Below are 14,859 nucleotides of genomic sequence, written 5' to 3'. Positions count from 1 at the left end.
GACCAGTATGGTCTCCCTAGTAACGATACACTTGCTGTGTAGCCAGGTAAAACCTCATGTAACAACACACACACCCACCCACCCACCCCCAAAAAAAAAAGAAAAGTCAGCCTACCCTATGCTGTTTTGCTGTTTTGCAATGGTTTTGGGCTGGGTGAAGGGGGCGAGGCTAGAAGCCGGGGTATAATGAGTGTTGGTGGGGAGGAGTCTGGGAAAGGGAACAGGCTGAGAGCTGGGTATAATGGGTTCAGTATTGGAGGAGAGTATGAGAGGCTGTAGAGATGAATGTTAGGGATGGGGACACATCCCAGGTGGTTGAAGATACTGAGCTCTGCTGGGCTTGGCGTTGCACGCCTTTAATCTGGGCATGATGGGAGAGAGACAGGCTGAGTCTGTGAGTTCAAGCCCAGGGAGTCCATGACAGCCAAGGCTACACGGAGAAGCCTTGTCACGAAAACAAATGAACAAAACATACTGAGTTCCTGCACCAAAAGAGGTGTGGAGGGGGTCAGTGTGGTATCATGAAAAGCGTAGCTTGGGCTCTAATTGATTACCCCATTGCCTGATGAGCTCACCTTTAAGCCCACTCAGTTCTCGGTCATATGAACTGGATCTGTGAGGAAGCCATGCATGCCAAGCTCTACCTCTTCCTGCTAAAACCTGGTGAGAAATGGAAGGAACTTAAAAAGAGGAAGGAAGGGACTTGGTTGGCACGTTGGCTCTGATGGTGGGACTTTGTGGGACCACAGCTTTGCTGCATGAGCATCTGGGCTCCTTTCTCTCCTGCCTGCCAGGCCATCCTGCACTTGCTGTTTTTCCTCAGTAGTCTCAGTACCCTGACCAGGGCCCTCCTTGTCTAAGTGCCCCGAGCTCCTGAGAGGGGTCTCTCTCTTCCTAGGGGCACCAACCTGTACTGACAGCTTGCAGTATGCATGCCTGTGGGTGCTGAGAGTGGTGGTTAGTAAAACTGACACTTCTGCCCTGGCTGCTCAGCCCTTTAAGGACCGCAACCCTGCGATGCCCATTGCAAAAATCTGAGGAAGGTCTGAGACCAGCTCACAGCCCTGTGCGCATGTCCATTTCCTGAGTTTGATCATCACACTCTAATTACATAAGATGTTACCACAAAAGGAGATAGGAATGAGAATGTGGCATCTCTGCTACATTCCTTTTTTCCAATTTTCTGTTGGCCTGAAGTTGCTTTCAGATGGTTTTTTGTTCTTGTTTTTGTTTTTTTAATGTTATAGCACCAGTAGCCACAGCTAATTACTATTTGCTGAATTCCAGGCCTCATTATATGAGGCTTACAGATTTTTTTTTAAAGATTTTTTGTTTGTTTGTTTGTTTGTTTGTTTGTTTTTTAAAGATTTATTTATTATGTATATACTGTTCTGCCTGCATGTATGTCTGCATACCAGAAGAGGGCACCAGATCTCATTATAGATGGTCATGAGCTACCATGCGGTTGCTAGGAATTGAACTCAGGACCTCTGGAAGAGCAACCAGTGCTCTTAACCTCTGAGTCATCTCTCCAGCCCAGATTTATTTATTTTTATGTGCATTGATGTTTTGCCTGCATGTATATATGTGTGAGGGTGCCAAATCTTCTGTATCTGTAGTTACTGACAAGTGTGTGCTGTCATGTGGGTGTTAGGAATTGAACCCTGATCCTCTGGAAGAGCAGCTAGTGCTTTAAACTGCTGAACCATCTCTCTAGTCCCCAGGCTTACAGATTCTTATCCTCACAAGTCCCCTGTGCTGGAGTCAGGTGGGAGTGATGGTGATCTGTTATCACCATTTCTCAGTTGAGGAAATTGAAGCACACAAGTTAAAAGATATTCACGTAGTCAAGAGTTGAACCTACATAACCTAGTTTTAGAGATCAGACCTTCACCACTGTAATCCAGTGTGCTCGCGAACGGTGAGCTAGGAAGCAAGGATGATTTCACAGTTCCTAGGGCCCCTGAAGGCTCTCTGGCAGTCAGTATACAAACAGACTGCAAGCTGGCGAATTCTCATCCATGGGCTCAGCACTATGGATCAGAACCAGGGTTTTGCAAATACTAGGCAATTACTCTACTACTGATGTTTACCTCAACTGACCTTTTATGTCACCATCATTCCCAAAACAATAAAACTATCACCATCCTCTCCATGTTCCTTGTCTGGCTTCCAAAGTCCCTAATGTCAGTATTCTCAGGATGTTCTAGGCATCTCTCTCTCTGCTTCTGAGGAGTACAAGATTTGTTGACCTCTATCCAAGTAACTATTTCCGGCCTCTTTTATTTTATTCAGGTATGCGGCCACTTGCTTTCAGAGAGGCTAGGCCTTCCTCAGCCATGCAGTCACTGCTGACAGATCTCCACCACTGTGTGGCCAACCACGCCTTGCCAGCAAACCTGAGTTCATGCCTGATGAGGCGTTGTGAGAAAGGTTCTTTTTTAAGAGCTGTGTATTCAGGTACCTCCCTGGTTCTCAGCTGATCATCACAGACTGCTTAGAAATGTGCCAACTGTCCTGGAACTGTCAAGGAGCTGTGCTTGAAAACATTGTCAAAATATTAGGAGAGGCAGTTGAGAAAAATGGAGAGAGTCCAAGTCCTTCCGTTTTCCAGCCACTGAGCTAAACCTGAGCTTCTGGTTTTCATGCAATTTTTAGTTGAGTTCCTCCCCAAGCGGAAAGCATCCTCGACTCCCAAGGTTCCATTCAGCCCAGTGGTCAGGATCCACACTCCCCACACCTGTGGCTCAACCTTCATGAAACTCCAATGACTTCCGGTCTCTAGGGCCGACGCTCCTGGACTCTGAAGATAAACACTGTTTTCACAAAGTGCAGGCCCACACTTGGTGCCTATTTCCTTGTGACTTTCCATGGATCTGGTCTAGTCCAATCAAAACCTGTGCAGGATTCTTTGTAGAAACCAACAAGCTAATTCCGAATTTTATACACAGAGGCAAGTAAAGTAGACTAGCCAGTACAGTCTTGCAACAAAAAGAAAAAAGTGTCAGAATCCCCATTACTCCACCTGGTTTTAATAATTCTCGTCAATCTCCATTAGTACAGACAGGAGAAGGGTGGAGTGCAGTGGAGACAAAAATGAACCAGTTCGGTATGGAACAAGGCAATTGAGTAGGGAAAGGATCATCAGTCTATGCCTTTGTATGAAAACCACCTGGGTTCAGTTCCCACAAGAACAAAACAAAAGCAATATTGAGAGCTGGAGAGGCGACTTGGTGGTGTAGACCTGTTTTCTCCTCCAGAACCCAGCTCGTCAGGCTACTCAGAACTGCTTAGCTCCTGGCGATCCAGTTCCTCTGCCTCTATGGGCACCTGTATTCATGGCACGTGCCCATAATTCAAAATGAAATAAGTGTTTTAAGAGGATTTTTAAAGACACGGTGCTAAGTCAGCATCATATGGTACTCTAGTTACAGTTTTTGTGTTTTGTGTTATCAGTTAAAAATTAAAAGAAACCTAATTCCAAATAAGTTCTAAACCATAAATACGACATCTAAAACTAAAATCCAAACTAGAAAACAAAAACCTTTTGGGAAGGCTTTAATCCCCCGGAGCCTCCTGAGGTAGATTCTGACGTATAGAGTGATGCGGTGATCCAAGGAGCAGAACCTCCAGGCTAGCCACAGCCAATCCCCAATTTCTTTTGGGTATTGGACTCTTTGATCTCCTTGTGTTAACCTGTTTAAACTGTTTTCAGCATGCTTCATGACGCTGAAAAACCTGAATACCAAGATCCGGCGACCCCCATGCATTCATTCCATCTCCACTGGCTTTTGAACCTTCCACCAGACGTGAACCAGCCCTACCATCTGCCTGGTGCTTTTTAAACACACGAGTTGTTTTCAGTTATCTGCGCAGCTTGCCCACACGTCAGGCTGCTGCTGCAAATACAAGCTTCAAAATCTCATGTTCAGCTTTATCAAAAATGGACATAGTGCAAAGCCCTTCCCAGCTGCATCCCCAGGTAGCTGGGCAAAGAGCAGGAGGCCCTGGTCAGGCTCCCTGGCATTCTTTGCTGTGCTCTGACGCCAAGTCCTCACCTGACGTGACATAACTTCTTGAATCCAGTATTACGTGGGAGAAGGGGTGGGATGGGATGGATGGAAATATCAGAAGAATTTCTGTTTTCTGTGCTTTACAGACTTCATTGGTCCCATCCGGCGGGCTTGGTTTAGCTGCTACGATAATGCAAACAGTCCACTAGGTGGCAGCAGAGCACCACTCACTGTGTTGCAAGCGTGCTTCTGTAAACTGATTTCTAAATTACTCTTGAACATTTTACACTGTAAAATGAATGCGTAATTAAAACTTGCCATTTGAGTGTTACATACAATTAATAAGCATGAGTTTTTTAATATACTCTAGATTTTAGCAATAATTTTATCTAATAAATTCCATTTGAACATAGGGGAAATTTCTGAAGATCTTAAGATATAAAGAAATTCTAAACCAGGCTGTGTTGGCACATAACTTTGATCCCAGCACTTGGGAGGCAGAGGCAGGCAGCTCTCTGTGAGTTCAAGGCCAGCTGGTCTACAGATCAAGTTCCAGGACAGCCAAGGCATAGATAAACCCTGACTTGAAAAAGAACAAAAACAAACAAAAAACAAATCTAGATGTAAACAAGTACAATAACAATCTTAAAGATAATTCTTTAGCAAAATGTTTTTTTTCCCCTAAGTACAATTTAAGGAAGATTGTTGCAAGTTATTTGATCCGATTGTGAACCCTGAGATCATGAACTGGAAAAACCTGTTTCTTGTTATGGTGTGGCTCATCCCTAACACACACCTTTAGCTCAAGAGCTTTCTGAAAATAAGAGCTAAATAAAGCCAACAACAAAAGAGCAAGCAAGCAGTTGATTAAAAAAAAAAAAAAAAAAAAAAACAGGAAGGAGGAACATTGAGTTGAAGGGTATTTAAGACAGTATGGAGAAGGAGCCTTTTCCTTCTGGGACAGCACCGAGGAGGAAAGCCAGCTGGTGCTTCCTCTGCCTCTCTGAGCTAGCAGGCTTTCACCCAGCATCTGGCTCCTGAGTCTTCACTGGTAAAATTGAACATTTGGGATTTTTTTTCCTTTTCTTTTTCTGGTTTTGTTTGATTGTTTGAGACAGGGTTTTTCTGTATAGCCTTGTCTGTCCTGGAACTCACTATGCAGACCAGGCTGGCCTCGAACTAAGAGATCAGTCTGCCTCTGCCTCCCAAGTGCTGGGATTAAAGGCATATGTCACCACTGCCTGGCAGGATTTTCATTCTTTATAACAAACTGGTTTTGTTTCGTGTGTGTGTGTGTGTGTGTTTGTATTTGTGGTCTGTTTTGATGCAGGCTGCAAACTTACCTCCTCTTGCCTCAGCCTCCCTAGAACAGAAAGACAAATTTGTGTCTGACGATGCCCAGATCAAACTATATGTTATTACTAAATCAACCTGGCACTTATTTGCCTTTCCTTTCATTTCCATTTTCATGTGTGTGTGGCATGCATGCATATATGAAGTCATGGGGGTTAGGATGAACATGCGTGTTCACATGGATGAACAAATGCTTGGGAGGGCTCAAGGTTAATGTGGAGAGCCATCCCTGCTCTTCCACCTTATTCAATGAGGTAGGCCTTTCAGTCATACCCCGGAGCTCACCTGTAGTGCTGGTCTCCCTAGGGAATCCCCCTGTCTCTCCTGCCTGAGGCTGGGGTACTGGAGTCCCAACTTCATGCTTGCATAACCCCACAGTCCCACTTCTTAAACCTTATGTACCACACTTGAAGGTGACTAGTGACCATAACAGACATCTCAAAAGCAGTGAAGGAGAGGAAGGAATGAGCCAGCAGCGACTGATGGGTAAGAAAGCTCCAGAATACAGGCAGGGACTGGTCCAGAGGCTGTTTTTACACAACTGCATAGGTTGTATACATGAGATTGTGTGTGTGTGTGTGTGTGTGTGTGTGTGTGTGTGTGTGTGCTTAAGAGACGGCTGAGGAAGGAGTTTACAGAGGAAACTGCACCTCCAGGTTCCATGTGAGACATGAAGGAGCTGGAAGTAGGAAAACTGAGAGATCAAGTGTGTCCTGTGAATTCTGGAATTGAAACGGGGTCCTGCTGACAGCAGCCAGCAGCATAGTGTTCTCACGGAGCAAGGAAGGGACTTGGTATTTGTCTCGGTTCCTCTTCTGAGGACTTGGAGTTAGGCAGAAAAAGTTCGAGGAGAAGCCCCAGGTTGGGGTGAGGAGCAAACAGGGAGTGGGCACAACAAGTGGGTGAGGAGCTGGGTTCACTGGGAGAAGTGCCCCTGTCCCAGACCGGTGGCTGTCACAGGAGCGCAGGGCCAGGCTGGAAGTTTTCTGGTATTCTGCCCTGTTTGAGAACTGATGCGGAATCAGGCACATTGTGTGAGAAAGACATAAATGATGGGTTTCATGGCTTCTGTTTTTCTCAGTGACTCTCTCTGAGACCCAGCAAGAATCCAGACCTCAGAGGTTGTCCCTACTGCCTCTCCCGATGGCTCAACCCACACGGGTGAAACCTAAAGTCTGTCAGATTGCAGATGCCATAGTGTCCTTTGTACTCATATGCCATAACTGCCCCCATTCCATACAAGGCTCTTCTAACTCTGAGGAGTTTACAGTTTATATCACCCTAGTGCTAGGGGTGTGCGTCAGAACACAGGACACGCATTTCCCACAGTATTGGCACCAATACGTTTGCGTGAATACTGTCCGTTCTATAATTAAGATGGTATGTAGTGTTATTGAAATGATTATTCCGTTACAAAAATAAAGATCAAACATCTAGATTATTTAAATATTTAAATTGGACGTTATAATTTAATGTGTCATTTAAATAATTAAATAATTGTTTAAATAATGAAATAAATATGGTTATTAATAATAATAATAAAGTAATAAAGTTAATAAAATAAAATAAAGTTAATAAAGTAACTCAAAGCTGCTTTTCATTTTCATTTTTCCCCCATTCTGATAAGTACATAGTGGCATTTCACTGTGATTTTTGTTGTAGCTGTGTTTTTTGCTTTTTGTTGTTATTGTTTTTTTGTGGTTGCTGGGACTTCCTGTAGTTAACGTTAAGCAAACACTACTACTGAACTTTACTCCCAGCCCTCACTGTGATCTTTGCGCTTTTTCCTATTTCTTTATTTGAGTCATTTTTGTCTTGTTGATTTGTAGCAGCTCTTTACATATACTAAACACTATCCTGAAGTATTTCTACTGAGCTGTGAATGTTAATGCGTGGTGTGGAGCCTGATGCCTGTGCAGGTAGAGCCTTGAAGAAAACGAACTCTTACTTGGTGGTAGCTAGCAGTGGCAGGGAGAGAGCAGCAGATGTCAGCACCATTGCTAAACTCATCTCCAGGTACCACAGGCATGAATTCACTCCACCCAAGGAATCTCAGACCCTGTGCTTTACTGGACATTTGTAGCATCTTCAAAAACATGCTGGAGAACAAACTGTAGAGTTCGGCTATGTCTGTAGATTGTGGTCCTCATGGCTGATGGGCCTGGCAAAAGCAAAGCTCCCTTATGATTGAGGACTTACTGAAAATGAGCACCACCCGCAGCTTAGCATCATACAGCTACACTCAGATGAATTTACAGAGAAGGGAAATGCGCCATGTTCTCCCTAGAAGTAGGGCTTTGAGTGTAGCCTGAGAGAAACAGTTGTTCCCTCTGACAGCCATTCCAGGGCTCCCTTCTTACAGCGAGAGTCAAGGCCAGGGCAGCTCCTCCCTGAGTGGTGCCCGGAAGGCCACTCTCCGGCTGGAGGAGAGAACAGCTGGAAGGCAGCTGCCCGGAATCCCCCCATACCTTTGCATGTGCCCAACCTAGCAACAAGTTGGCATGCTTCAGAGAGCCCGAAGCCTCTCTGCATTTTGTGCCTGGCATCATCTGCGATGGCTCGTTGCCACTGGCGCTAAACCCATGCGCACATTCTAAGAAAGGTCTGATTTCATAGGGAGAACTCAATAGAAGCTCACAAAATCTCCCAGCACCCCGAAGTCCCAGATAGGAGACTATCAGGTGTCCCACCTGTTGGAGCAGCAAGCCGTGACTTCTCCATTCTAACACAAGCCTAGCTTTGTTATAGCCGAGGTTACTCCTTGACGCTGCCCCAGGCTTCGGGCACAGGGAGCCAGCCCAAGTCTTTTTCCCTTCCCTCCTTTCTTAGGCTCAAAGGACGCAGGTCACCTGTGCCTGTCTTAGACACAGGATTTTAAGGTCACGCAATGCCATCCCTCATTATCCCATGGCCTAAGTTTTACGGTCCAGGTGCTGGTCCGTTGCTTTTCCTTGTTTTCACCGCTGTGCAATGTGCATTAATCATCATGTTACAGGAAGCCCATCAGAGATGAACACTCAGACACAGTCCATAGCCAACTAAAAGACTTTGTTCCAGCCAGCTAGGACTGAACTCAGGTATTTGGGAACTAAGTATAGCCCTGAGTGTCCAGAGGACAGGGTTGTTTGTTTTTGCTTTCTGGTTTTTCCAGACAGGGTTTCCCTGTGTAGCTCTGGCCATCCTGGAACTCACTCTGTAGACAGCTAGACTTGAACCCAGAGATCTGCCTGCCACTGCTTCCCCAGTGCTGGGATTAAGAGTACCACCACCACCAACACCACCTGGCAGAGGATGGGTTTGTTTGTGTTTTGTTTTTTGTTTTGGTTTTTTTTTTTTTTTTTTTAAGGCAAAAACAGTTTAACAGAGGCTAAATTAGCTGGGGCATCATAACCTCAGGGTTCCTGGAGCCAGATAATTTTCCATGGGCTAATTCCATGGGATAATTCTCCATCAAGAATACCAAATTCTAATTAAACCTGAAATGGCCTCAGAAAGAATACAAGATGGAGGAACCTCTGCACTGTCTTGCTCGTCACATTCATCATCACAGTTTGTGATTTTATAATTTTCCATCATTATTAAAAAAAAAAAAAAAAAGCAGTATAAGTTTTGCCTCTACCGAATGCTGTCTCTGGATTCCCCAAGTCCACTTCAGCACCCTTGGCCTTGGCCTCTTGGTTTTTTGCCACTCAGGCTACCCATCCTATCTGCCCTGTAGCCATAGCAAGTAGCAACCTGCCAGGTCGAGGTGGTCAGATTGGGCTGCTGGGGCCTTGGGCAGCAGTTCAAGCAGTTGCCTCCCTTATCCTTTCATGAACTTGGTTCTGGAAGGATCTCAGCAGCTCTCTCTCTCTCTTTGTGTGTGTGTGTGTTCTCATTTGCTGTTGTCAGTTTCTTGTACTAATGAGGTTCATGGCCAGCTGGGCGTTAAGCTAAGGCCCTGGGTCTTTTCCCGTTGGAGAACTGTCATCACAACACTCTGTCCCCACAGTAGTTGATTAAAGTCAAGATTGAACATTGTCAAGCAAAATGACAGTCTCTCCTTGATCGTGAGCGTCTTCACAGGTAACTGGTTGTAGAGAGAGAAGGACTCAAGAAATTAGAAGGGAGCCAGGCTCGGTGGTACACACCTGGTCAAGTCCGGGCACTCTGGGAGGCAGAGGCAGGCGGAGCTCTGTGAGTTCAAGGTCAGCCTGGTCTACAAGAGTGACCAGGGCAGCCAAGGCTACACAGAGAAACCCTGTTAAAAAAATAAAAATAAAAAAATATAAAGAAGAAAGAATGAATGAATTTAGAAGAGGTGCAACCCAGATAGTTTTTCCATCGCAGTTGCTAAGGCAGAATTTGTTGTCACATCTTGCTGTCCAGCTATGAGAGCTCCTTGTCCTGGGGAAGCTTCCTATGGATCCCTGTGGAACTTCTACCTCCAGACCATCTCTATAAACCAATCTGAACACAACAAATGTGGCCTTACAGAGCACCTGGTGACAAAGTCACCAGGACCCAGAATGGGCGTTGAACTGGCAAAAAGACAGCATCACCTACCAAACTGTGCTAGCCTTGGATGAGTGGCCAGCAGCCTGGAACTTGAGATCGATTCCAGGGGCCAGATAGCATGCTGTCACTTACAAACTTACAGACTCAGTGGTGATTAATGCTTGCCTGCTGGACTGTCTTTGCTCATGATGCTGGGGTGAATAACCAGGCTCAAGTGGGATCAGTTTCCCCACAGTTGGTGAGGTAGCAACTGGAACCACAGCCCACTTGGTGGAGGAAGAGAATTGCCTCCAACTTGGCCTCTGGCCTCCGAGTAAACACTGGGTTAGGAATGAGGCCACATTCAAATGCAACTAAATAAACATGTACAGGACCAATCCTGTTTAGGATTGTCTGCCCTTCAGCTTGGTTTAACAGTTAACCCGCTGTACAACATTTATCATGTTCTACTTGAGCATTCTGGTCTTCTGCTAGTTTTCTGTGTACAGCCCTGGGCCTCACACATGCTAGGCAAGCACGCTACAGTATGGTACACCTTCAGTCCAATCCAGTTCTGCTGAAACAGTTCTTAACTGCCCTCCTGAGAGGATACTACCTTCTGCTACCACAGACTAGTTTTTTTTTTTTTTTTAATAGCATGCAAATGGCCTCACCAGGTATCCTACTGGACTTCAGAACAAAGTCGGTGTTCCATCAGCTCTGGGGAAGCTGCCAGCTCAGAGCCTAACCTTCCTGAACACAGTAATTAATACCATCAACTAGAAAAGGGAGTCTTTAAAACAAACAAACAAACAAACAAACAAACAAAAGCAAGGGGCCCCCGCAGGGGCAGCTCTGTAGCAGGCTGTGTAAGGATCTGGGCTCTACCCAAGAGTGTTCTGATCTCGACTGGGGACTATGGCACATTCTGGTGGTGACCTCTGGCCTCAGCTTCTACTGCATTATAAATACGTCCCTGAATATTCATATCCATATCAAGGGGTGCTTGATTGGACCATATTTATGCTTCCATTCACCTGTTTACTTATTTCTTTGGTTTGGGTTGGGTTTTTCAAGCCAGGGTTTCTCTGTGTATCTCTGGCTATCCTAGAACTCACTCTGTAGACCAGGCAGGCCTCAAACTCTTTTTGTTTTATTTGTTTTTTTGAGACAGGGTCTCACTATGTAGCTCTGGCTGGCCTGGAACGCACAGAGATCCTTCTGCCTCTGCCTCCTGAGTTCTGCACTTGTTTATTTAACAATCCTGACTCGGCACAAGAGAAGCAAGACCTTTGTGAGGCAGGCTCTGTGGGCAAAGCTGGAGCAGGAACAGGAAGTGTAGACTGAACATCCTCGGGATTCCCCAGGCCCCTCAGCCTGGTTGGTGTGTGATGTAATTACTTCTTGGACAGCCTCTCTAGTAGGTCGGGATGTGACTGAAGGCAGGTGTGTCCTGAGGATGTAAATGAGTGTCTGAATAGATGTTGACAGATAATTGATCACGCCTGCCAAGGAAAGAAGCAGGGAGGAAAATGGAGGAAAATGTCATCTGTGATGTGACCGCCCGGGTACACGGCTGAATGCACGTTCCAATTTAAATCAGCAGCTTCCTCACGCCGTTTGGGAAGTGCTGCTTCGCGGTAACTTAGAGACTGAAAAAGACTAGCACGAGCAAGCTTCCTTATCGTACTGCAACGAACATTCAGCCTTAATTTCACCCTACTCACATATGAAAAGACAAACTGCACTGTTACCTTTTGACCGACTAGTACAAAGTAAATAATAAACAGTGACAGTCACCCTTGGGGTGGGCCAGTGGCACTGCCTGGAAGGAACAGGAAGCAGAGGCTGCACAGTGGCTGCCGGAGAGACTGATGGAAGGCCAACCTCAATACTGGGACGCCGCTGAAATTTTCTCCTGCTCCGGGCCTGTGAATGTCACCAGGGAAAACAGCCCCACTGTCACCCGGGAGACAGGCACCGAGTGGAAGCCACACCCTTTCTCGTGGCTACTTTGCTCGAGCAGCTGGGCTCCTGACCTCCCAGACTGCAAGCTAATCGGATCACATGATGAATGAGGGTGCCAAAGACCTGGGACCCGTCAGACACGCAGTGACTGAGCTCCCCAGGCCACGCTCACTTCTGCCTCTGCGAGGAACCTGTTTAAGCTGTGACCAACACCCCCAAACCCACCTCCAGGCAAGAAAGAGACGGAAAGCGCTTCCGATTCGAAAGTTACCCTAGGACGCCCTCCGTCGCGATAGTGACTGCGCATAGGGCCCTCTGGTTTGCGACTGCCAACCTCTGGTTTTGACCACTTTATTTTTATCCTGTTCCCATAGATCCTGCGGGCTAGCGTTGAATTCGAGCCGGCCCAAGATGGAAACAAAGACTTGGCCCCGCAGTTCAGTTTTGTTAATTAAAATTTAAAAATAAGGATCGGGTGGAGGTGACAATAGGGGTCCCCGGCCATTTGTGACGGGCTAAATCTTTATTCTGCAGCTCTGGCAACAGCCGCGCCTTTCTTTGTCCGACCAAGCACCAGTTGGCTGAACGACTTCAGAGGGCGGGCTCCAGCTGTATGCAAAGTGCGGAGGAGGTTGTGAAGGGAGCTGTGTTGGGGCTGGATTTCCATATCAATAATCGCCCGTTCTTTATTTCTTTTTCTTCAGGTTGGCCTCCGACTCAGTATCTAAGGATGACCTTGGACCTCTTATCCTCCTGCCTGCACCTCCCAAGGGCTGAGATTATGGGCTTGAGTCACTGCGCCCAGTTTGGGGTGACCTCATTCTGGAAGGATCTGCTCCCACGTTTGTCCGAGGGAGACAAGTCCAGAGAGAGGGACTTGTCTAGGACCCATGGCTCCTAAGCAGCAGAATGGGGACAGCCTTCAGAGACGCTCCTACGGTGATGGTAGCCCGTTGGGCTCAGCTGAGCTGGACCCAGGAAAGCACAGCTCCTCAGAGCATGTGTGGGCTGAGGCCCGCTAGGCCTGTTCCTCCACTGTCCCCTCTAGGAGTATGGGTTGGAGAGCATGATCCCTACCCACTCGTCCTTGTGAGGGGCAGGGAGGCAGTCCACCCTCTGCCCTCTGAGGAAGCGGCAGTAGATTAGCAAGAGAAAAGAAAGTGCATAACCAGGATCCCCACTCAAGTCCTCTGCAGGGGCAAGGCTCACCCTTAGCCTCTGAGCCATCTCTCCTGCCTTTTAATTGCATCATTTACGTCATTTCCACCCCTCCCTCTCCTCGACCAACTCCCCCATTTCCTCTCAAGTCCCCTCTAAAATTCAAGACCTGTTCTTTAATCCTACACACACACATATCACGTTTAGTTACACACACATCCTGCAGAATCTGGTGTTGCTCCCGTGACTATGCTTTTAGTGTCCATTGAGATTAGATAATATAACCTATGGGTAGGGGCTCATCCCCGGAGAAAACTGAGGCGCCCTCTCTTACCGGCTGTTCACGGCCTGCAGCTGCTCTTGGAGGGGTGAGTCCTTGTGAGAGTTCCTCCATCCGTGTCGATATGTCAGCTGATCCTGTCTTTGTGCAGTTCCTGATGAAGAGACGCATTTTTAGAGGTCTTGAGTGAGCCGCGGTCCTCTGGCCCTTACAATCTTTCTGCCCCCTCTTGAGAGATGTTTCCTGAGCCTTAGGTGTGGGGTTTGTCCTGGAGCTCAGTAAGAAACATTAACTATGAGTCTTCTTCTGCCAAACACTATAAAGTTTGTGTTTAGGACAAGAAATTCGGTTTCTTTTATCTCCCCCATCCTCTACACAACTGTGTCAATCCCCCCTCAAACACACGGTAAAACCCCTGTAGCAAAACAAATGCTCTGCTACAGTCTCATCACTTAAGTAAATCATGTAGCTGGAGCCTCCCTTCTTTGCTTCATTTCCTCTGTGACAATTTTTATTTTAAGTAACCAAACGCACGCCTTTAATCCCAGCACTCAGGAGGCAGAAGCAGGTGGATCTCTGTGAGTTTGAGGCCAGCCTGGTCTTCAAAGCAAGTTCAGGACAACCAGGGCTACACAGAGGAACCCTATCTCGAAACAAAAACAAACAAAAGAGTAGCCGAACAAGAAAGACTGTGAGGTTGGAGCCCCGCTAGCTGTAACAGTCTCCATCTTCCTTCCTGTAAGCAGAGGCTCGTCCTGTCCAGGTAAGTAAGCTTGCTCTTCCACCTGTGAGGAGCACACCCTCTTGGTCAGGAGTAAAGTTTTGCCTTGCTGAGACACTCCATCTGGAGCGGTGGTCTCTTCCTTTGTGACTCCAACCTCACGTCTTACAGATGTATCTATCGACTGGAGCTGGGTACCCATGATCATTCGTTCTCTGCATTCTGAGCAGTTGTGGATTTCTGTAACTGTCTGCATTGTTGCACGAAAGAAGCTTCTTACTGAGGGACGAGAGCCACATTCACCTGTGGGTATAAGCATTTACAATGCAATGAGATGATCTGGTTTGTGTTTTTAAGATTTATGTATTTATGGTTTATACAGTGTTCCATCTGCGTGTGTGCCTGCCGGCCAGCAGAGGGCACCAGATCTCATTGTAGATGATAGTGAGCCACCATGTGGTTGCTGGGAATTGAACTCAGGATCTTTGGAAGAGCAGCCAGTGTTCTTAACCTCTGAGCCATCTCTCCAGCCTGAGCTGATCTGTTTTTTAATCCGAAACATATGATGAAATTTTGCCTCTAACTAAGTTCAATAAAGGCAGTTTTATTTATATATTCCTCAACTATCTTTCCTTCTAGGCCTTTGTATTCCATGGTAGGAAAAGATTACCTCACTCACACTGTCCTGTCCTTCTAAACTAAAGAAATGTATTCTGCTCTAAGTTTCCAGCAGCTAATTGATCATCGTGGTTAAAGTTGTGGCAAGTGTTAGTGATAGAGTTCTCAACTTGAATAACATGGAGAAAAGAGTGAAGTTTCGCACTTAAAAATGAAAAAAAGGGAGTGTTACAAGTCTCTCCAGCAATGTAACATAAGATGTGTGAAACATT

This window comes from Psammomys obesus, unplaced genomic scaffold (genome assembly GCF_907164565.1).
Source record: "Psammomys obesus unplaced genomic scaffold, mPsaObe1.curated_primary_1811, whole genome shotgun sequence".
NCBI lineage: Eukaryota > Metazoa > Chordata > Mammalia > Rodentia > Muridae > Psammomys > Psammomys obesus.
The sequence above is the reverse complement of the archived record's forward strand: the minus strand, read 5'-3'. Positions refer to the sequence as shown.